At 43.7% G+C, this 21,807-nt stretch overlaps 1 protein-coding gene across 1 annotated transcript in view; it reads left to right on the plus strand.

Annotated features, from left to right (window-relative positions):
* The window catches only part of TANC1 (tetratricopeptide repeat, ankyrin repeat and coiled-coil containing 1), a 223,726-nt gene that overhangs the window by 38,208 nt on the left and 163,711 nt on the right, over positions 1-21,807 (plus strand). The window contains exon 2 of the mRNA XM_038584592.1: positions 15,804-15,914. The gene's annotated coding sequence lies outside the window, so the exon portion shown is untranslated. The remainder of the gene's footprint in view (positions 1-15,803; positions 15,915-21,807) is intronic.

Raw genomic sequence — 21,807 nt, forward strand, 5'->3', positions numbered from 1 at the left:
ATACTGAATGTACTGTGTGTGCACGCAGGTTAAATACAATTTTCAAAGGAGTTTTAAGTTTGCTTATATTTTACATCCTTTTTTTTTTTTTAAATGAAGGACAGATGTCAACATGCTGAAATTTAAAAATGAGACCCTGATTGAAATGGTTTAGGACATTCTCGTGTGCATGTTGATTTATACCCTGGCAGGAGTCGTGTGTGTGTGTGTGTGTGTGTGTGTGTGTGTGTGTGGAATGCTGTTAATAGAACAGGCACGGAGATCAAAACCTCTTGTCACTGTTGCCCAGCATCCCATAGTTCAAAGGCAGCCAGTTACATAGTGCTTGGCAGGAAGCCTCCCATTCTGTATATTTGTTGAGAGAAAGGAGAGACAGAGGCATCTGTGTGGAGCATTTTATAATAAAGGAAGAACAGCCCGACTGCTGTAGGCAGGTATTAAAAGTCTGTCCCACCGGCCTCATCCTGTATTTGCTGTTAGTGCATTCCCATGAGGCCGCCAAATTGAGAAAAAGCCCACTCTTGTACAGCACAGCTGTTAAAATAGTTAATACTGTTCTTCCTAAACTATTATGGGAAATACAGTATGTGGCTTTTGAGAACATGAACTTATAGTGCATTTGGGGTGCTTGAGATCATCAACGATTGAATCCTAGTGAAAAGCAGCAGACTGAATTATGTAGCCTCTAATAATTCATTTTTTGTAAGATTTTATTTTTAAGTAATCTCTACACCCACCGTGGGGCTCGAACTCACAACCCCAAGATCAAGAGTCACGTGTTCCACCGACTTAGCTGGCCAGGTTTCCCTCTAATAATTAATTTTAAAAAATATACGTGCTAAAATCTATATAGCATAATTCACATTTTCACCATTTTAAAAAAAGATTGTATTTATTTATTCATGAGAGAACCAGAGTGAGAGGCAGAGACACAGGCAGAGGGAGAAGCAGGCTCCCTGCGGGGAGCCCCATGTGGGACTCGATCCCAGGACCCCAGGATCACGACCTGAGTGGAAGGCAGGTGCTCAACCCCTGAGCCACCCAGGGGCCCCATACATTTTCACCATTTTTAACTGTATACTTCAGTGACATCAAGAACATTCACATCATTTGCACAATCCTTACCCCACTTCATCTCCAGAACTTTTTCCTCATCCCCAAGAGAAACTCTAACACTACTGTCCTTTACCTGAGCCAGTCAATCCCCTGTCCTACCTCCCCGGTGCCCCTCTAACAGAGATTCGGCTTTCTCCCTAGGACTTTGCTTATTCTGGGTAACTCGGGGAAGCGCAGTCATACAATATTTGTCCTTTGTGGCCGGGAGGCCTGGTAATTCTCCAGCTCTCTCTGACTAGCTTTCACCATATGCCATTTTCTTTTTGATCATAAAAGCACGTAGTAGATAACGGTAGGATATTAAAGCTCTAGGACAGAAGTTCAAAACTCATATGCCTTCAGGGGCCAGACAGTAGTAACATCTAATATTTATAAAGCATTTGCTGTGTACCAGGTACAGCTCCCAGCACTTTGCAGGTAACAACACATCTCGCCTCACGGCCCCATGAGGTAAATAGATAATTTGTCTAAGATAATAACATGGCCAGTGCGTGGCAGAGCGGAGATGCCAGCCCAGTAGTCTCTGCACAAGAGCCTGGATTCCTAAGAGGCCCCTTGGTTGTATGCACGTGATGTGGACAAAGGGAAACAGAATCCTGAGCCAGCGACTGAGTGAGCAGACCCTACATGGCATCTGATCCTCAGCCCCAGCGTTAAAAAAAAATTTTTTTTTAAAGATTTTATTAATTTATTCATGAGAGATACAGAGAGAGGCAGAGACACAGGCAGAGGAAGAAGCAGGCTCCCTTGGGGGAGCCCGATGCGGGACTCGATCCCAGGACCCCGGGATCATGACCCGAGCCAAAGGCAGGTGCTCAATCTGCTCAATCTGCTCACCACCCACGCGCGTCCCTGACTTCACTATTTTTAAGTCTTGGCCACTTAACTCAGTTAAAAACAAAAACAAAGCATGTGGGCCAGACAGAAGTTCTGCAGTCTGAGACCTGCTCTGGAGGTTTCCAGATCACCTTTTACTTCTTCAGGTCCCTCAACAGGTTGGACCCCTGGCACACTTGTCACTTGCCATTGTTTGGACCCAGAGGCAAGTTGCTGATCTTTGCTTCCCCAGCTGCAGCTTGCATATAGCACTATTCAGTACTTGTGTGCTGAGTGAGTCTTTACAGCACTCATGATTTCTTCCTATGTGCTGCAGGAGTTCACGGAAAGTCTCATTTAGAAACAACAAAGTCGATTTTGAGAGGTTCATGTCCTTTCATGTAGAGCTTCATAATTCATGAAGGGCTTTTTTGACTTAACAATGCTGATTAAAATAGGACTTCAAAGTGTTTTTTTTTTTTTCTCTAGAAAATCCCACTAAAGAAATTCAAATATATGCCATTATGAACACATAAAAAACCAAACCTCCTTATTTCAATAACAGTTGCTGGCATTTATAACATGCTTACTGCATGTGAGCCAATATGTTAAGGATTGTACACGCCCATGTCTTTTCATTCAGTCAATTAAGAATTTGGATTTGGAGGGCGCTTGAGTGGCTCAGTGGTTGAGAATCTGCCTTTGGCTCAGGTTGTGATCCTGGGGTCCTGGATCGAGTCCTGCATCAGGCTTCCTGTGAGGAGCCTGTTTCTCCCTCTGCCTAGGTCTCTGCCTCTCTGTGTGTTTCTCATGAATAAATAAATAAAATCTGAAAAAAAGAAAAAAGAATTTGGGTTTAGATTGAATTTTAAAATTGGAAGGGCTTGAACACACCTAATCTGATTCACTGACTGCATATAAGCTGATCAGGGCCGACGAATTTAAGAACCTAGTTCAAGGTCATGTATTTATTGTGTGGTACACCCAGGACCCTCTTGGACACCCACAACTGTTGAGTGGGTAGCCAGCATCTCCTTTTTCCTGACCTCTGTCTGGTCCCAGGGTCTTTTTCTAGGCACCATAGTGCTGCTACTTGGATCTTTCCGTTAATCTGTGGGGAAACAGGGCTTGTTAAGTTAAAGTATAATAATGTGTTACCACTCAATATAAACATCTTCTGAGCTGTGGATCATTAGTAGGATATTTCTAATGGTTTGCTAGTATTTGAAATGATTTTGGAGCATATTGTGCCTTTGGGAGATGCCTGGAGTCAGGAGTTACATTAGGCTAAGATACCCAAGTCCTTACCTTATTAGCACAGGACCCTAAACTAAAATATCTGATCATCTTACAGGTAATACTATAAATGAGAATATAAAGAGAATGGTTAACTTAAAATGGGTAATTTACATATGGATGATACAGTGATTGTCACATTCATCTAATATTTGATCCTCTGCCCCCACTTCGTAGGTGTCCATGGTTTTTAAGTCTGCATTTGAAGCTGGAGGGTAGGGTGTGGATGCTTCTCTCACTCAACTGGAAATTATTAAGGCTTTTTCTTTTTTTAAAGTTATTTTCCCAATAACAGAAGTAATCTATGCTTCTGGCACCAATTAAAAAATAATGCAGAAAAGTAATTTTACCATTCAGAGCTTTACTGCACACATTTAAAATAAGACAGTAAATTTAATTTTATTTAAATGGAATAAAACACAACTGAAATTAAAACAGAAGGAATTGCTGAACTTAAATGTTATTTTCAAATTTGATGTTTCCCACACACACTTCAAAGAATATTGCTCTAAAGTTAAAGAAAAACAGTATATGAAAAATATTGACAGGCCAGCACAGGAATTTCAATTACTATAACTTTAGAATTCTTTTCTTTTCTACTTTACCGTATTGTCCACATGGGCGAGAAGGATAAACAATATGGAGTGGCATATAATTAAGGGCTAGAGCGTGTGATACAGGCCTTAAGTCAAAGTTTGAGGACTGGAAAGGGGACTTAACAATTCCCACTTAAAAAACTTAAAAACTTAACCTGAAAACTTTTCCAACAGAAATCAATGTCTTTTTTGGCATTGTACAAGAAAAGAGTTCTGCTACATAAAAATAGGTTTGGAAACCCTGGCTATACATGATTTTACTTGCTCATAACAGCCTTTGGAGGTGTTCTTTCTTGGATCATTAAGACTTGAAGTCTACTGGTTGGGGGGAGGTAGGGAGTAAAACTCCCTGGAAGTGACAAGGCTTGTCAGGGGAGTGACCAGAATGCCACCCTCTCAGCTGGCACTTAGTGATCTGATCTGCTACTCAGGCAGATGTAGGTTTTGTACAGGGATAGTTATGTGTCACTTGGCAATCTTGTTATCCTGAAGACAGTTGCACTTGTGGAATTAAGCAGAAAAGCCCTCCGAGCAGTCCCGAATGGATAGTTCATGGGTGTTTATATGCACCTGTCTCCTAAATGTGTGCCCAGGGCTCTTTTATCTGGAGGCCATTTGAGTTGTGAACACTGATGTGTGTGTTCAGGGTTTCCATCCATAGAAATGACAGTTTGGAAATTGGAGGCCTGCTTGACTGTATAAGGACATCAGCTTGGGAAGAGCATATGCTGTGCAGCCTGACACGCCTTTCTAAGATCCCTTGGCAGGATAGTAACTGGGTTTTTGTGATGACTCCAGGTTAGGTCTTGTTAGATTTCCAAATATTTATTTGGTGTGTATTGTGTGCTAGGCTCTGGGCATATGATGATAAACGAATTAGGGACTTTAAAAAAATTTTTTTTTAAGATTTTCTTTATTTGAGAGAGCGAGCATGAGCTGAGAGAGGGCGGAGCAGGTTCCCCACTGAGGAGTGAGTCCAGCTCGGGGCTCGGTTCCGGAACCCCAGGATCACAACCCAAGCCAAGGCAGATGCTTAACCAACCAGGTGCACAAGGCACCTTTAGGGTCTCTTTTTATAGTATAAGAATGCAAATGGTTTCATACCTAAATACAAGACAGTATAATAAGGGGTATAGAGTAGAGATGAATGGGGTATAGTGAGAGCACAGGGAAAATTGAGACCTCTGATCTGGAGTGAACATAAGGTGGTACAGTCTTGAGGGGGTGAATAGGAGTTGTCTAGGCAGAGTAAAAAGGTATTCTGGGTTGAGAGAGACCTGATAAGGTCTCTAATAAGGTAGTTAGAATCTGGGTTATAAATGTTAGAGACAGTTTTATTCCAAATAGGCAACCTGGGGCTTTAAAAGTTATAGAAATTGCCAAAAACATACAAGTAGTAAGAATATAATGAACTGATATATATATAATGAAGAATACAATGAACTGATATATATATATAACTATATATATATGTGTGTGTGTATATATATATATATACACTGATCACCTAGCTTCACAAATACTAACATGTAGCCAACCTTGTTTTACTAATCCTTCACTGGTTTTTATGTGGTTAGAGCATTTTTTAAAAAGAGATTTTATTTATTTATTCGTGAGAGACACAGAGAGAGAAGAGGCAGAGACACAGGCAGAGGGAGATGCAGGCTCCATGCAGGGAGCCCGATGTGGGACCCCAGGATCAGGCCCTGGGCTGAAGGCGGCGCTAAATCGCTGAGCCACCCGGGCTGCCTGATTAGAGCATTTTATTTATTTATTTATTTATTTATTTGGATTGATTAGAGCATTTTAAAGCAAATACTGGACACTATGTAATTGTAATTGTAAAGAGTTTGGTATGCGTTCTAAATATAAGAAAGATCCCCCCCCCATGCCGTTATCACATAATATAGTTAATTCCGTAATATCTGTCCAACACTAGTCTATATGCAGATGTCCCCTATTAATACAGGTTTTTTTTATTTTTTAAAGATTTTATTTATTAATTTGAGAGAGCGAGAGCACAGGTGAAGGTGAGGGGCAGAGGGAGAGGAAGAAGCAGGCTGTCTGCTAAGCAGGGACCTGCTCAATCCCAGGACCCTGAGACCACCACCTGAGCCAAAGGCAGATGCTTAATGTACTGAGCCACTCTGGAGCCCCTTAACACAGATTTTATTACTTAAAGGGAACAGTTTCATTATCTAAAAGATTCATTTTTTTAGCATACCTAATTTTTCAGGGATGTTAGATAAATGGGACGTTACTCCCATACCATATTTTTATTCGTTTCTTTAGAAATGTTATACACTTTATTTGGTCTAACTTCTGATTGTTTTAACTCAGACTGGCCCTGATGGAGAGCTGTGCCTTATAACTTTTTATATTACTTATTTGTCACATAGCAAGGTCTATTCCAGGATTTGGAAAACATTCGAAACTCTGAGGACTAGATTATAAATGGTTTTGCTTCAGTTTCTAGCTGTCAGTGATTAATTTATAGGTTGGAAGTATAGAGTTCATTCTACATATAATATTACTCTCCAAGCCTTTGAAAGCTCTTTCCTAGCATGGCTTCTTGACTTGGACCAGCTCAGTGTCCATACTTACCTGCCAGGCTTGTTGCAGACTCCACAGGCTCAGCATAATCCTTCAGAGGTTGGGTTGAGTTACCTCCATTTTGATGCTTTCCTCAACTACTTCAGCCTTCTTTGGTTCCCTGACCCCTTTGTATTCTTCCTATCCTATACTCTAGCCTTTTATTATATGCTAATCTATGTCATATATACTTCTCTTGATGTAGGCAATATGAAGCAGTCAAAGGGTTGGGAACTTTGAAGCCAGCATAATATAAATTCCAGAGCCTGTTTCTTCTTCTTCTTCTTTTTTTTTTAAATTGTGGTGGTAAAACACACACACATGTACATAACACGAGATCTACCCTCTTAACAAATTTTTAAGTGTACAGTAGAGTATTTTTAACTGTCGGCACAATCTTGTACAGCAGATATCTAGGACTTTTTCATCCTGCATGACTGACACTTTACACCCAATGAACATTTCCCTATTTCTCCCTCCCCTCAACCCCTGGTAACCAGCCATTCTACTTTTTGCCTTTATGAATTTGACTACTTTAGATACCTCATATGAGTTGGAATCATACACTATTTGACCTTCTGTGACTGGCTTGTTTCACTCAGCACAATCCTCAAGGTTCATCCATGTCTTAGCATGTGACATGATTTATTTCCTTTTTTAAGGTTTAATAGTATTCAATGTGTGTATATACCAGAATTTCTTTATCCATTGAACTGGTTGAGGCTCCTTCTACAATCTTGGCTATTATCAATAATGCTGCAATGAACATGGAATCTGCAAATCTCTCTTTGGGATCCTGATTTTAGTTCTTTAGATAAAAACCCAGAAGTGGGGTTGCTGGATCGTGTATGTTTGTATAAATATACGTTTGTAGGGACACCTGGGTGGCTCAGCGGTTGAGCGTCTGCCTTCAGCTCAGGGCGTGATCCCGGCGTCCCAGGATCAAGTCCCACATCGGGCTCTCTGCATGGAGGCTACTTTTCCTCCCTCTTCCTGTGTCTGTGCCTCTCTCTGTGTGTCTCTCATGAATAAATAAATAAAATCTTAAAAAACATATAGGTTTGTAATACAGAACTTGTGTTCCACAGCATACAGTGGGTCCTCTCCTGTCCAGAGTCATTGGACAAGACCCTCTTGTTCATGTATTTCGCTATACTTTATCACAGGTAGTTAGTTAGTACTTCCTTTTTTTTTTTTTTTTTTTAAGGTTTTGTTTATTTATTCTTAGGAGACACAGAGAGGCAGAGACACAGGCAAAGGGAAAAGCAGGCTCCCTGCGGGGAGCCCAATGTGGGACTAGATCCCAGGACCCTGGGATCATGACCTGAGCCAAAGGCAGATTCTCAACCACTGAGCCACCCAGGTACCCCAGTACTTCTTGTTTTACTGATGCCTTACTGTTTTTGACTATGAGTTTAGTAACTTTGAGAATTATTTTGAGGCAGAGTCATCATTTTCCAAAAAGAAAAAAAACCACAAGCTTTGATTCACTGGTCACTCACAGCAGCTGTGTCATTGAGGAAGTGTTGACACTGCTTTTGGCTTTTAAATGACTGTGTGTTATTCCTTCCCAGGACTGAAAAAATTGCAAGGTTGGAATTTTCAGGATTGTTAACAAGATCAAAAAGCAAAGATACGAAACCAAGGGGGAAATGTCTTTCTATAAAATAGTGGTGGAAGGCAGAAAATGCTAGAATTCTGTAGAAAATGATAGGTATTGCAAAAATAAGCTTTGACCAGAAAATGAAGGTTGCAGTTTTTCATGTCATTTTGAATTGGGATATAGTTTAGCCAGCTAGAGTTTTTTTTAATGTTGTCTGTTTTTGTTTTAATTTGTTGATAAAAATATGCATATAAATTTAGCTTTGTTAAAGGGTTTTAGAACACGACTTAATTTCTTTGGAGAAAAGACCTACCTGGTTATTTTCATATTTGTAATTTTAGTAGCCATAAATGTTAGCTTTGGGGTTGCTTGTAAGAAGCCTTTTGGCTCCCCTCCACCCGGGGAAGACACAATAGTGGCCATTTCTCTAATTTTCCTCAGGTTTCACCTTAGAACTAGTGAATGAAGCTGCTGTGGTTTCTGCATACCCACCATGTTCAGCATGGGCACATTTTTCTCAGAGGAGATGTGTCCTGTTTTCTCTTGCTTTGTTGATGTTTTGTTGCTGGCATTTTAATTTCTGATAAGTTCAGATCCAGATCTTGTGACTTGTGTTCTGGCCCAGGGACCCTCAGCTTTTTGTGATCTGAGTCATTTCCTACTGAGGCCCAGTTTGGGCCTGGAACTCCCCACCCAGGGGTGGAAGACATGTAGTGGGGCAACAGGCCTACTGTTTGCAGCTGGGAGGAAGTCTTGTATGCCAGGAGGAAAGAACAGGGGTCTTGAGTGCTAGTGGCCTGGCAGATGGGTGGTCTGGAGTGGCCCAGCACATCAGAGTAGCCCGACATGAAGAAAACCTCTTCTGGTCCCATGGAGGATTGCCGAGGGGAAGGAAGCATCTCAGCCCCCAGAGACTTGCAGGTTATCAGAACTGAGCTAGAGGGTGAGTTAGGCCTGGGGAATGCAGGAGAAAGAAGTCGAGACTGGACACAAGATCAGGGCTGGTTAAGTAGCAAAAGCAGCTTGGCTCAAACTGTTTAAATCTCTATTGTAGGGGCCCCTGAGGGTGGTTCAGTGGTTGAACCTATGCCTTTGGCTCAAGGCCCCAGGATTCGGGGTCCTGGGATTGAGTCCCGCATTAGGCTCCCCTCAGGGAGCCTGTTTCTCCCTCTGCCTATGTCTCAGCTTCTCGCTCATGAATAAATAAATAAAATCTTAAAAAACAAACAAACCTCTATTCTAGAAATTCCCCCTGGATTGAGCCAAAGAAGAGGGTGGGGTGAGGGTCAGGAGGCCTCAGCTGTGGCGGGGAAGGGCTATAGAAGCTGGAAACAGCAGACCAGGCCAGGATGTCCTGACAACCTTGACCTCCACCCTCTTAAAATAGAGAGGTTCTCAGTACCCTGGGTAGGTCATTGTAGCCTGTTTGTAAAATGAATGGGTCTGAGTGTAAGGGACACATTCAACAATGAGCTTGAAACAAAACTGAGAATTGCTTTTGTGAATCTGGAAATAAATTTAGTTTTTAACTCCATTTAGATAAAATAAAATTACTCGAACCAAGTATAAACCATAACCTTTTATTATGGAACTACCAGTTACATTCATTAAAGTACTTTCTTTACTAATCCCAAAGCAAATGCTATTACTTATCAAGACAAAAATATGAAGCTGTGCAATAATCAGTTCTGAACAGATAAATGATTGAAGCCATTTGAGGTTAGGTAGCTTTTAGATGAAGGAAAAACTCATCCTGACCTGTGTGGTTCAGATACGTACATGCAGTGATGCAGAGTTTATTCCTTGGCTCTATGTCTCATATAGATTAGATTCTAAGATAAACCGAGGCTTGCCCCATTGATCATAGAATCCTAATGTTTAAACTTAGGTATTTTTAACTTCTTAAGAAAGCAGGAAAATCAACATCTTTAAAGACTGTAGAAATGCTTGGGCTTATGTTATAACTGTACTGGAATTAAAATTTAAAAAAATGAAATGCTTGGGGTATTTTAAGACACACTTATTTAAATCTCCCCTTCCTTAAGATGATCTGGGCTTCTAGGCAGAGGGAACTGGCACAGGGTCAGCAGGCATCAGCTGTGAGAGGCAGAGCGGGGGGGACATGGTGTCCATACATGGTATGCCTCTGCTCCAGGAAGTTTAAATCTGGTAAGGAGCTTAACTTACAAATACCCAAGGAAAGGAGCAGTGCAAGTGTGTGGCAAGGGTGGGAGTAGGCAGACAGAAGGTTCCCCGTCAGCATGGCAATGCTGAGGGTTATGTCCCTGCCTTGGGAAGTCTGTCCCGGTATTCGGTAGTTTTGGAGACCTCCTAGAAGCAGCACATCGCAATTGGATAGTTGGATACAGTGTCTGTTCTTACTTTTGAGAACATGTGGATCTTAGAGACTGAGCTTGGCCACGTGGGCATCTTCTCTCCTGGTAGAGTGGCTTGGAGACCCACTGAAAATGAAATAACCTTTTCTTAGTGCCCCAAATCATCTTTCAGGGCCACTGATCGTGCTGTTTTGAAATGCCCCCCCCCCCCCTTTTTTGGTGTCCTTGGATACTTTGGGGATTGAAAGTCTATTTATACTATAACAACCTGTAATGTACTGTTTGGGATCTTATAAACTGTCCCTGTCAGTCATTTCAGGGCTGTCATTGTGCCTTGATCTAGCAGTTTACCCATCACCCTCTTAATTCACGGTGACCTGGGAAACCAAATATTTCCCTCCCGTAAGAATCCTATCTAGTAAAATAGCTCTCGGGGAGGGCCTGCGAAAGAGGTGTCGGATCGAAGTGGGGCGAGGCTGGGGAGTTCTGAGCTGTGTGTTTGTGATTTGAGCTGTCTGAAGTTTTGCAGGTTTTGGCAGCTGCAAGGACTAAGTTTGGTTTCTAGCTGCTTGCTGGGTAGCTGAGGTTGCTAGCTCATGACTCCTGTCCCCTCCCCTTCATGTCCCCACTAGAGTGTCACTCTTTTCTCCTACCCACGCCTGAAGCGATTTTGCTGTGGAAAGGAGAGAATGAATGTTTTCTCTGGGACAATGAGAAGAAGGTGAAAGGAGGAAAACCCGGGGCTGAGGCAAGGGTTTGATCAGTCAAGCACTATTCTCAAAACCCAAGATGTACCCAGCCCTGTGGAGGATACAGAAGGATGACGTGGACCTGCCTTCGAGAAGCTTAGCATGTGGTTGGGAGAGAGAACTAACAGACCCGAAATCCTAAGGCGAAAGTGCTAGAGAAGTTTTGCTCTGGGGGTGGGTGCAGCGAAGAGTGACTTGAGTCAGGAACCTTGAGCCAGCTGTGCTGGGTGCAAGCAGTAGTTGAAAGTGGTCACGCAGTGACTTTGGAGAAAGCAGCTACCATGGGAGACTGTGACCCCCATGAGGAAGCGGCAGACGTTATGGAGAGACTTAGCAGCACATCTGGTGAACCCGTTTCAAAGGAGGAATGGATGACTGGTTCACTGACTGTTGTGTCTGTGTGGCTGATTAAAATGCAGACTCTTGGGCTCTACTCCAGATAGTACGATCCCCTTCTTATGTGGTCTGGCGTGGTGTCCAGGGATGCCCAGGTCCTTCTGGTACAGTGGCCTGCAGGACGTGCTTGGGGAAATACTGGTAAAGGATGGATTAGGCAAAGCTGATTAATTCTTTCCACGAGAGACAAATTAGGAAGGAGGCATCCAGGTTGGGCTGCCTGATTTTTGTCACTGTTTCAGAAGGACGGGTCGAGAGCAGGTCACGGAAGGGAGGATAGAATTAACTCCTCAACTGGAGACGGTATTGCTGCAGTCCTCATCCTTCACCCAGATACCCGTGTTCTCCCTCTTACCCACTCACTGTCACCTCGAGGAACATAACGATGCTAATTTAAAATCATGTCTGGGTTCAGCCCTTGTGTGAGCCAGCTGGTTTTAAGCCTAGGAAAGCTCTGTTTTTGGGGCGATATAACTCCAGGAAGTGATCCTGTAATGAGTGTGTGCTTTGTTAGATTTGGTGAGCGAGGAAATACAGATCATCAGATAAAAACAAAACAAAACAAACCTGTTAAATAGTGTTATTAGAAGAACCAGGGGAAATCATGGGGGTAAATACACTTCAGTAGATTCTTCACGTTGGAAAACCATCGTATTATAATCACGTCTTGCATAGCAGACACCTGACCTGGGAATGGTCTTTACAGATGAGCTTTGACTTGCTACCTCTTTCTTGCCTGAAGGCAGAGCTGTGCAGGATTTACGTGGGGAACGACCCAGGCTGTCCCACTCCTGCTTCTCCTTGAGGGAGTGTGCTCTGCAGGCCACACCTTGCACCCACTCCAGAGATCACCACCTGCAAGTTACTATTCACTTCAGCTTCCTCCAACTCTATCCCTGGTCCATGTGTTTGACCTTCCACCCCCCTTTTTAAGCATAAATATTTCCTGCTGCCCCACACCATCAAAAAAAAAACACTCTGGGGATAGGGCAGGGGCAGTGGTTCATAATCCTGGCTATACCTGAAGATCAGCTGGTCAGCTTTATAAAGTATCAGCATTTGAGCCTCATCCCCAGAGATTCTGTTCTCATTTCTCTGCGCATCAGAACTTTTAAAGCTCACTGGGAAATTCTGACCCGGTGGTTAGGATTGAAAGCCACCTCGGTGTAAGTGAGGTGGAATGATACTAGCAGTACCTGTGTCTCAAGGAAAATGGAAGCTGCAGGATTTGAAATGAAAATAGGTATTTTAAAATCATGCCTTTTGCTGCTCCTGCCCCAAATGCATGCAAAGTCCCTAGGCTTCTCCTTCTCCCTATCTTCTTCCTTTATTTAAGCCTGCTTTCTATTAAGCACTGGCATTCAAAATGAAACAAAACAAAAACGAGAACATTCTTCTCCTCGCTTTAGCATTTTGGTGGCATTGTTTTTCCACTCTATGCAGTTGACTGTGACCTGTGCCCCCGTGAACTCTCCGGACGCAGCAGGCTGTGACCTTCCTCACCTGTCTGGGCCTCATGTTCTGGTGGAGCGGTTGCGGTGCCACAGAGCCCTGTACAACCAGAGGATGTGGACTGTCACACGGAACCAGTGGTCACACGCTTTGGTCCATGAACACACACAGTAGTCTTTGTTTTGTGGTGTGAGGAGGCCCACTGCTAGGGTTTAGGGAGATAGCTGAGAGATAATAACTTTTTTTTTTTTTTTTGATGAATAAACAACTTGGGAGGCTCTTTCTCATTTTTGAAAAAAGAAAAAAAAAGGTAAGAGTGATGACCAGAAAAAGAGTGATGACCAGAAAGTAAACCAGTAAGTAAATTCTCAAAAGCATTTTAAGGTGTTTTTTTTTTTTCTTTTATTTTTTTTAGGAGCCAATTAGAAATTAGATCTGCAAATTAAGACCTAGTGATTGGCAGTTGAGGGTTTTCATTCATCTGGTCTCTAAATTCCCATGTGTTAGATTCCAAAAAATTCTTCCAGTAAATGTGCTTTGTTGTCTTTGAATTTTACATGAAAATATTTTGTGGCATAATGCTTGTTTTTTAAAACTTTCTTGGGCCTAAATTTTGGATTATGCATTGAAAGTGAGTGGAGCCCTTCGAATGGAGGAATACCGAAACAAAAACAAGTAAAAAGTAGAAAGTTGCCCTTTTTAAAAAATCTAATGTAACATTGATTCTGAAGGACAAAAGGTGGAAACTCGAGGTATAGTTTCTGTTCTGAGTTTGGGGAGGTGAGTGATCTCACTGCAGTTATAAGTAACTTCTCAAACACCACTCAGAGTTCCTCTGGTCTACGTTGACCTCCTTTTTTCCCTTCTGTAATTACTGAATATGGCCCTTGAAACCCATGTAGGACCAAATACAGAATCTAAACTCTGTGATCTCATCACCACAAAAACAGGCTGTAGGGACAGTCCTTCTCCTTGCAGGAAGCCGCCTCCCCTTGGGACCTCTGTAAGTCTGTAATTTATAGCGGTGCCTTTGTAGTCTTGAACTCAGAGAGGAACCCCCCCCATCCTTACAGGAGGAGTGTAACAGATGGGTGGCTCTAGGTGGAGAAGGGGCCAGAGGGAGAGCAGGCGTGTGCGCACCTGTTACAGATGTCACGTTAAGGGCGCCCACACATCTGTGGATCGTTTGGGCACAGGGCCTGCGCTCAGGCGGCACGCTGTGGGCCGTGATGGGCATTCCCTTAATACTTGTAGGTGTGGTTGGGACGAATGCGAGGCCTGCCTCTTCCTGAGGTGTGCTCTAAGAAAGGACGTTGGCTGGAGATGGATTCCCTCCCTTGCTGCCAGAACCCTCTGTGAAGAGGCGGGGGATCCCTTTTATGGGCGAATAACAGGACGCCCGGAGACACCCAGGGAGCTGCTGTTCACCAGCTGGTGCGGTCCTGCGGCAACCCCGGGGGCCCCGAGGCCTGGCTCATCTGCGGGCTGTCGCTGAACGCCAGAGGAGGCCCTTTCTGGAGGAAACGTTTGACCCCAAGTGAGCACCTGGTCCGTGCAGGTCTCTCCGGGTCCTTCAGCGAGATTCCTGGGGCTTCTGAAGTGGGGGGAGGCTTGAGCCTACGCCCCGCGGCCGTCCCTGGCTGCCTCCCAGAGAAAGGCTCGTGGGCGCCGCTGCCCCGCCTGCCCGGGCCTTCGCCGGCCGAGGCCTGACTGCGGGGATCGTGTCCCTGGGGGCAGCAGTGCCCTGAGGGCAGTGACTTGGACCGAGCCCGAAGGCCCACGAGGGGGAGCGTGGGTATCACCTGGCAGAGGGACACGTCCCGGGGAAATAGGCCGAGTCGGTCACCGGTCACCGGGGCCCTCTTCCTGGAGTCCTTCCCTCAACAAGCTCCTGCCGCCTCTTGTGACAGAGCGGGGGGGGGGGGGGGGGGGGGGGGGGGGGGGGGGGGGGGGGAGGGGGGGAAGGGGGGGCGGGCAGGTGAGACCAGCCCTGGGGAAACTGGTTGGAGGGGAGGACAGGAAGGAAGTGGATGCTGGCGCTCAGGTCCCGGACAGGCTTCCTGAGCCAGAGGAAGGCCTGGGAGGGCCCCACGGGTGGGCCGGGCGTGCAGGGCGCCCCTGAGCTGTGCTACGATGACTTCGTTTCCAGCGGGGGAGAGGGGCGCCTCGGGAGGAGCGGCGGGGGAGCAGAGGTGTGAGGCGGGCCGTGTGTTCAGGGGGGCTGGGCGGGAGCTGGGGCCTGTGAGGAGCCTGGCAGGAGACCGGGGAGCCCTAGGGAGGTTCTTGGCTCCTTGTCTTGAACCTTTGAAACGTTTCTTTGTGTCCTGGGCTGCAAACCTATTAGTATCACTTAAAGAGAAAACCCAAGAGAGAGAAGTAAAGAAATACTCGAGTACCTGGCTCCAGATGAGGGCGTTGGTAAATATAACCCCTGCCCTGTCAACTCGATAGAGGGCGTCGGAAGAATGAATTTTCTTGCTTTTGCCAACTGGTCACCTTGCTTTCCCCTCTGTTAAGACGATGCGTGTGCTGACGACTCTTTTCTCTCCATCATGGCTTTGTCGGGAGTTTCATGGAGGTTGTAGCTGGTTTAAAACTATTATTATTTTTTAGATTTTATTTGACAGCATAAGCAGGGGAGGAGCAGAGGGAGAGGGAGAAGCAGATGCCTCTCCGAACAGAGAGCCCAATGCGGGACTCGATCTCAGGACCCTGAGATATTATGACCGGAGTCGAAGGCAGCCGCTTAATTAATTGACCGAGCCACGCAGGCGCCCCAGCTGTAGCTGGTTTATAAACTCTGCTGCTTGTCTCCTAGGGCGAGTGTGCTCACAGGTTTTCTTTTCTCCAGGTCTCTTTCTAGGTTTCTGTGGTCAGCTTGTCCAGAGGAGCTTTCTGGGTTCCCTCCCGAGTGAGACCGCCTCTCTGTTTTGCAAGCACGTGGAGTCTGGGGTGAGACAAGGTGAGTGGGGCGCATAGAGAATCTGTCCACTGACAGATCCTGTTTTCAAAGATGAATTATTCTCTGAAGATTTTGAGGCTTTTGAAAGTAAATTGGGTTTTTACTCAAAGAGATTTAAGAATTTTTTAAAAATCTGGTGTCTTAGTTACTGTGTTAAAGCATGCTTATTAATAGGGATGCTTCAGTACATTTTTGTTTCTTTTTTTCAGAACTCTTCTAATTTTATTGTCCTTTCAAGATTTGGGATCTCTCTATGGTTCCTAGCCCAGTACTGAAAATATTTAGTATGCGTTGTGTGAATAGCTTGTTAATATTGACAGTTCACAAAACAGAAGTCCTGTTAACTTATTCTGACTTGTGTCTTTGCCCTTCCCTGGGTTTATTTTTTCTTTTCTTTTCTCTTTTCTTTTCTTTTCTTTCTTTTTTCTTTCTTTCTTCCTTTTTTTTTTTTTTTTTAAGATTTTATTTATTGATGAGAGACACACAGAGAGGGAGAGACACAGAGGGAGAAGCAGGCTCCCTGCAGGGAACCTGATGCAGAACTTGATCCCAGGACGCTGGGATCATGACCTGAGCTGAAGGCAGGCGCTCAACTGCTGAGCCACCAGGTGTCCCTCAAGGAGGATTTTTTTAGTTGTATGGCTTTAGAAACTTTAGGAAAGCTGCTACTCTTCTGTACTGCGATTTTCCTGTACTGCAGTTTTATATGTAAATTTTTGAACAAAAATACCTACTTTAAGGGTTTTGGTGAAGCTGGAGGCTCCTCTGATGGGCAAAACTTTTGTTCTGTTCACATTGTGAGTTGCATTCTCTATCTCTAATGTGTGGCAGTTAGTAGGGCTTAAATATTCCCTTTGCTTTAAAGAAGAGCATTGGGGGGATCCCTGGGTGGCGCAGCGGTTTGGCGCCTGCCTTTGGCCCAGGGCGCGATCCTGAAGACCCGGGATCGAATCCCACATCGGGCTCCCGGTGCATGGAGCCTGCTTCTCCCTCTGCCTGTGTCTCTGCCTCTTTCTTTCTCTGTGACTATCATAAAAAAATAAATAAATAAATAAATAAAGAAGAGCATTGGCTGAGAACTGGGTCTTCAGTCCCATCTTAAGTGAGCACAGCTTGGAGGATTGTTATTTATGCTCAGCTGCTCACAATTGAGGCTGCGGAGCAGAAATTCCCAGGAGCTCTGGATAGAATGGTTGAGGCCTCTGAAGACTGCCCTGTATTCCTTCTCTGTGGGTGTTGGAAGGAGGCCCCATAGGAGACGGGGATCAAGGTTATAGCTGCTTCCAAATCTCTGTGAGTTCTTGAAACGTCCATGTAAGATGCAGGTGCACTCTGCCAGCTGTCACGTGTGGCTTGCTGGCAGGATGTCCCATTCTGCACTCCCCCCTCCTGCCACGCTTTGCTTGTTTGTCATAAAGAATGCAGTGGTCACAGTGCCCCTAAAATTTTGGGCGATCTTGCCAAAAGGTAAAGTTGCTCAGCAGGAGTGTGGCTGGGGAGTACCCAGCAGAACCTAAGGTGAAACTTTAAAAATTAGAATACTGGCACCCCCCCAGGTGTGCTGAAGTAGAATTTCGGGGATGAGGAGGGAGTCCTTGCTCTATATGTTTGTTTTTTAAAACTCAAAAGGAGATAGTATATAACTTCTTGAAAAATATTTGTATGTGGACCAGACTTAAAAACAAAGAGACTCTTTCTTAGCCTGAGCAGATGTTTGGGGGAATTATTTTTGAACTCTACTAACTAGTTTAACCAGTTCATACAGCCAAGCCAAACATTCTCTTGTGCCATAATTTGCATGGTAGAACCATTTTATAACTTTAAGTTAAAATTGTCTGGGACAACACTCTCTATTGTTGTGAGTATACAAGGAATGAGAAAAATGACACTGAAGATAAATGTTCTAAGTTTATCTTTTTTTTCAATTTTCTAAGTTTAATAAGAGTTATGGCTTATTTAGAAATCCAAGTGGAAAACTGCTTAAATGGAATTTCACCCCAAGTACGCAGAGATTTGCATATTGAAATCAAAGCTTTTTGACCTATGGTAACACATTTTTCAAAGTAATATTGAAATTTAAATTTAAAGGTATTGCCCTCAGATTTATTAGACAGGAAATTTATTTAGTAAGGTATACATTTTTCTTCCTCTTCTAGGAGGTTTTTGGGTGGTAGTGAATTAGCTAGTTTTTCTTTATTCCTTCCCTGGGACCAACTTCAGGAAGTCGATAGCTTAATAGCAAAGATCATGTTAAATGTTTTAACTCTTTCTCTCTCTTTTTAAAAAAAATATTTGAGAGAGAGTGCGCGCGCGCGCGCGCGCACACACACACACACACACACACACACGGGTAAAGGGAGAGGGGGAAGGAGAAGCAGGCTTCCCACGGAGCAGAGAGCTGGACTTGGGGCACAGGACCCTGGGATCAAGACCTGAGCAGAAGGCAAATGTTTAACCAACTGAGCCACCCAGGCGCCCCATAACTCTGTCTCATTTGCAAATTCCCTTTCTCTGAAAGAAAACCTTGCAACTTGTTATAATTTGATGGAGAATAAGTTGCTATTTTGAGATCAAAGAATCCCGTTTAGAGAGGGGCCTTACAGATGACCGGTTACCTGCTTTTCATTGCCTCGACTTCATGGAAACTTCTCTTGTTAAGGTTACACGTGGCCTCTGATAGAGCTCTGACCTGGCTTTTCTGCAGCACATGGTAGTATTGACCACTCCTCATTTGAAACTTTCTCCTCTGGGTTCCTTTGCATCATTTCTGACTACATTTCTTCTTCTTTAATTTCTTCCTACCTCCTACTGTATCTGCCCTTAAATGTTCATATTCCTTGAGCTTTGATCCTTGGTGGTTTTCTTTTAGTCTGCTGAGCCTCTTTGGGGGACTTCAATACTTCTGTGGTTTCAGCCACCACCCACATGCTAACGACCCTCAGGTCCTTCTGTGAGTTCATCTTCTTGTCTCAAACAATCTAGTGGACGTTTCTACTTGGATGACTCATATTTACTGTTAAGTAGGAATATCCGAACTGAACTCTTTTCCTTCCCAGTTGTTGCCTGTTTCTGTCCATTCCCCACTCCCCCCGCCCCCCATTCCCTCATTCCCTGTCTGGTCTTCCCACTTTGGTCATTGGCACTCTTCAAGCCAGAAATGTGTGACTCATCCTTCATCCTCCCTCAGTCAGCCCCATCTCTTGATTTGATTTGCAATTTCTATCATATTACTAACCTAAATAAAAAAGGAAAAAGCCATTCCACTGACATTTAATGATTCTAGTCATCAAAAGTGGTAGTTGGGGTTATATAAGCAGACACAATAACCTGAGACAGTTATGACCATTTATTTTTTTAAAAGATTTTATTTATTTATTCATGAGAGACACAGGGGGAGAGAGGCAGGGACACAGGCAGAGGGAGAAAGAAGCAGGCTCCATGCAGGGAGCCCGACGTGGGACTTGATCCCAGGTCTCCAGTATCATGCCCTGGGCTGAAAGTGGCGCTAAACTGCTGAAATACCCAGGGATCCCCTAAAGATTTATTTTAGAGCGAGAGTGTGCAGGGGGTAGGGGAAGGGGCAGAGGGAGAGAGAATCTTAAGCAGACTCCACGCTGAGCTTCAAACTCAACAGGGGCTCCATCTCACAATCCTCAGATCATGACCTGAACCAAAACCAAGAGTCAGATGCTTAACCAACTGAGGCATCCAGGTGCCCCATAAGTTCAGGATCTTAAGGCTCAGAGAGATTAAGTTCAGTAACTTAATCTGAAGATCACAGAGCAAGTAAAGCAGGTGGGGTTGGGATTGGGGGATTTTAAACCTGTGGATTGATCTGCCAACTCCAGAACCTTTGATACCATGTCACTCTTTCTTGTGTGTTCCCATAATGCCACTGCTACTTGAGACTTCTGGCTGGAAGTTCTGCTACTTGAGACTTCTGGCCTACCAAGGCTGACTTTGTTGAGGGCAGGAACTGGGTGTTATTCAAAATTATGTGTCCTATATTTTTTCTTAATAGGTACTAAAAACAAGATTTTTTTTTTTTTTTTTTAGATTTTATTTATTAGCACAAGAGCATGTAATCATGGAATCAGTGGGGAGGAGCAGAGGCTGAAAATGGGGCCCCATCTCACAATCCTGGGATCATGACCTGAGCCATAGTTAGGTGCTTAACGGACTGAGCCACCCAGGCACCTCAAACCTCTACTTTTAAAGTTTTAAATTTAATTCCGTTTAGTCAACATACAGTATTGTATTAGTTTCAGGTGTACAATATAGTGATGCAACACTTCCATACAACACCAGGTGCTCATCACAAGTGGGCTCCCATCACCTGTTTCACCCATTCATCAACCCACCTCCCCTCTGGCAACCATCAGTGTCTTCTCTAAGAGTCTTTTTCTTGATTTGTGTCTTATATTTTTCCTTTGCTCATTTGTTTTGTTTTAAATTACACATAAGAGTGAATGTAAAAGACAAATACTTTCTCTGACTTATTTCGCTTGGCATTTTACTGTCTACCTCTATCCGTGTTGTTTGCAAATGGCAAGATTTCACTCATTTTTGTGGTGGAGTAATATTCCATATTTATATATGTTTGTGAATTATATATGCACATGTATGTGTATATATATGTATATATACACACACATATATATACGTGTGTGTGTGTGTAGGCCTCATCTGCTTTATCCATTCATCAGTCAAGAGACACTTGGGCTGCTTCCATGATTTGGCTAGTGTAGGTAGTGCTTCTATAAGCATAATGGTGCATGTATCCCTCTGAATTAGGGTTTTTGTAGGGTTCTTTGGGTAAATACCCAGTAGTGTAATTGCTGGATCATAAGGTAGTTCTATTTTTCACTTTTTGAGGAAACTTCATACTGTTTTATACAGTGGCTGCAGCAGCTTGCATTACCACCAACCGTGTACAAGGGTTCCTTTATTTCCACATCCTTGCCAATACTTGTCATTTCTTGGGTTGTTGATTTTAGCCATTCTAACAGGTGTGAGGTGACAGCTCATTGTAGTTTTGATTTGCATTTCCTCTGATGATGAGTGATGATGAGTGATGATGGGCACTCTTTCATGTGTCTGTTGGCCATCTGGATGTCTTTGGAGAAATGTCTATTCATGTCTTCTGCCCTTTTTTAAATTGTATTATTTGCTTTTTGGGTGTTGAGTTGTATAAGTTCTCTATATATTTTGGTTACTAACCCTTTATCAGGCAACTCATTTGCAAATATCTTCTCCCATTCTGTACTTTCCCTTTTTGTTTTGTTTCTTTCCCTGTGCAGAAGATTTTTATTTTGCTGTAGTTCCAGTAGTTTAGTTTTCCTTTCATCTCCGGAGACCTATCTAGAAAGAAATTGCTATGGCCAATATCAAAGAAGTTACTGCCTGTATTCCCTTCTAGGTTGCAGGTCTCACATTTAGATCTTTAATCCATTTTGAATTTTTGTGTATGGTGTAAGAAAGTGGTCCAGTTTCATTCTTTTGCATGTTGCTGTCCAGGTTTCTAACACCATTTATTTATTTTTTTTTTTATTTATTTTTTTTTTAAATTTTTATTTATTTATGATAGTCACATACAGAGAGAGAGAGAGAGGCAGAGAAACAGGCAGAGGGAGAAGCAGGCTCCATGCACCGGGAGCCCGACGTGGGATTCGATCCCGGGTCTCCAGGATCGCGCCCTGGGCCAAAGGCAGGCGCTAAACCGCTGCGCCACCCAGGGATCCCTTCTAACACCATTTATTGAAGAGACATTCTTCATCCCATTGAATGTTCTTTCTTGCTTTGTCAAAGATCAATTGACCATACAATTGTAGATTTATTTCTGGATTTTCTGTTCTGTTCTATTGGTCTGTGTGTCTATTTTTGTGCCAGTACC

The sequence above is a fragment of the Canis lupus genome, chromosome 36, assembly GCF_011100685.1.
Source record: "Canis lupus familiaris isolate Mischka breed German Shepherd chromosome 36, alternate assembly UU_Cfam_GSD_1.0, whole genome shotgun sequence".
In the NCBI taxonomy this organism is placed as follows: domain Eukaryota; kingdom Metazoa; phylum Chordata; class Mammalia; order Carnivora; family Canidae; genus Canis; species Canis lupus.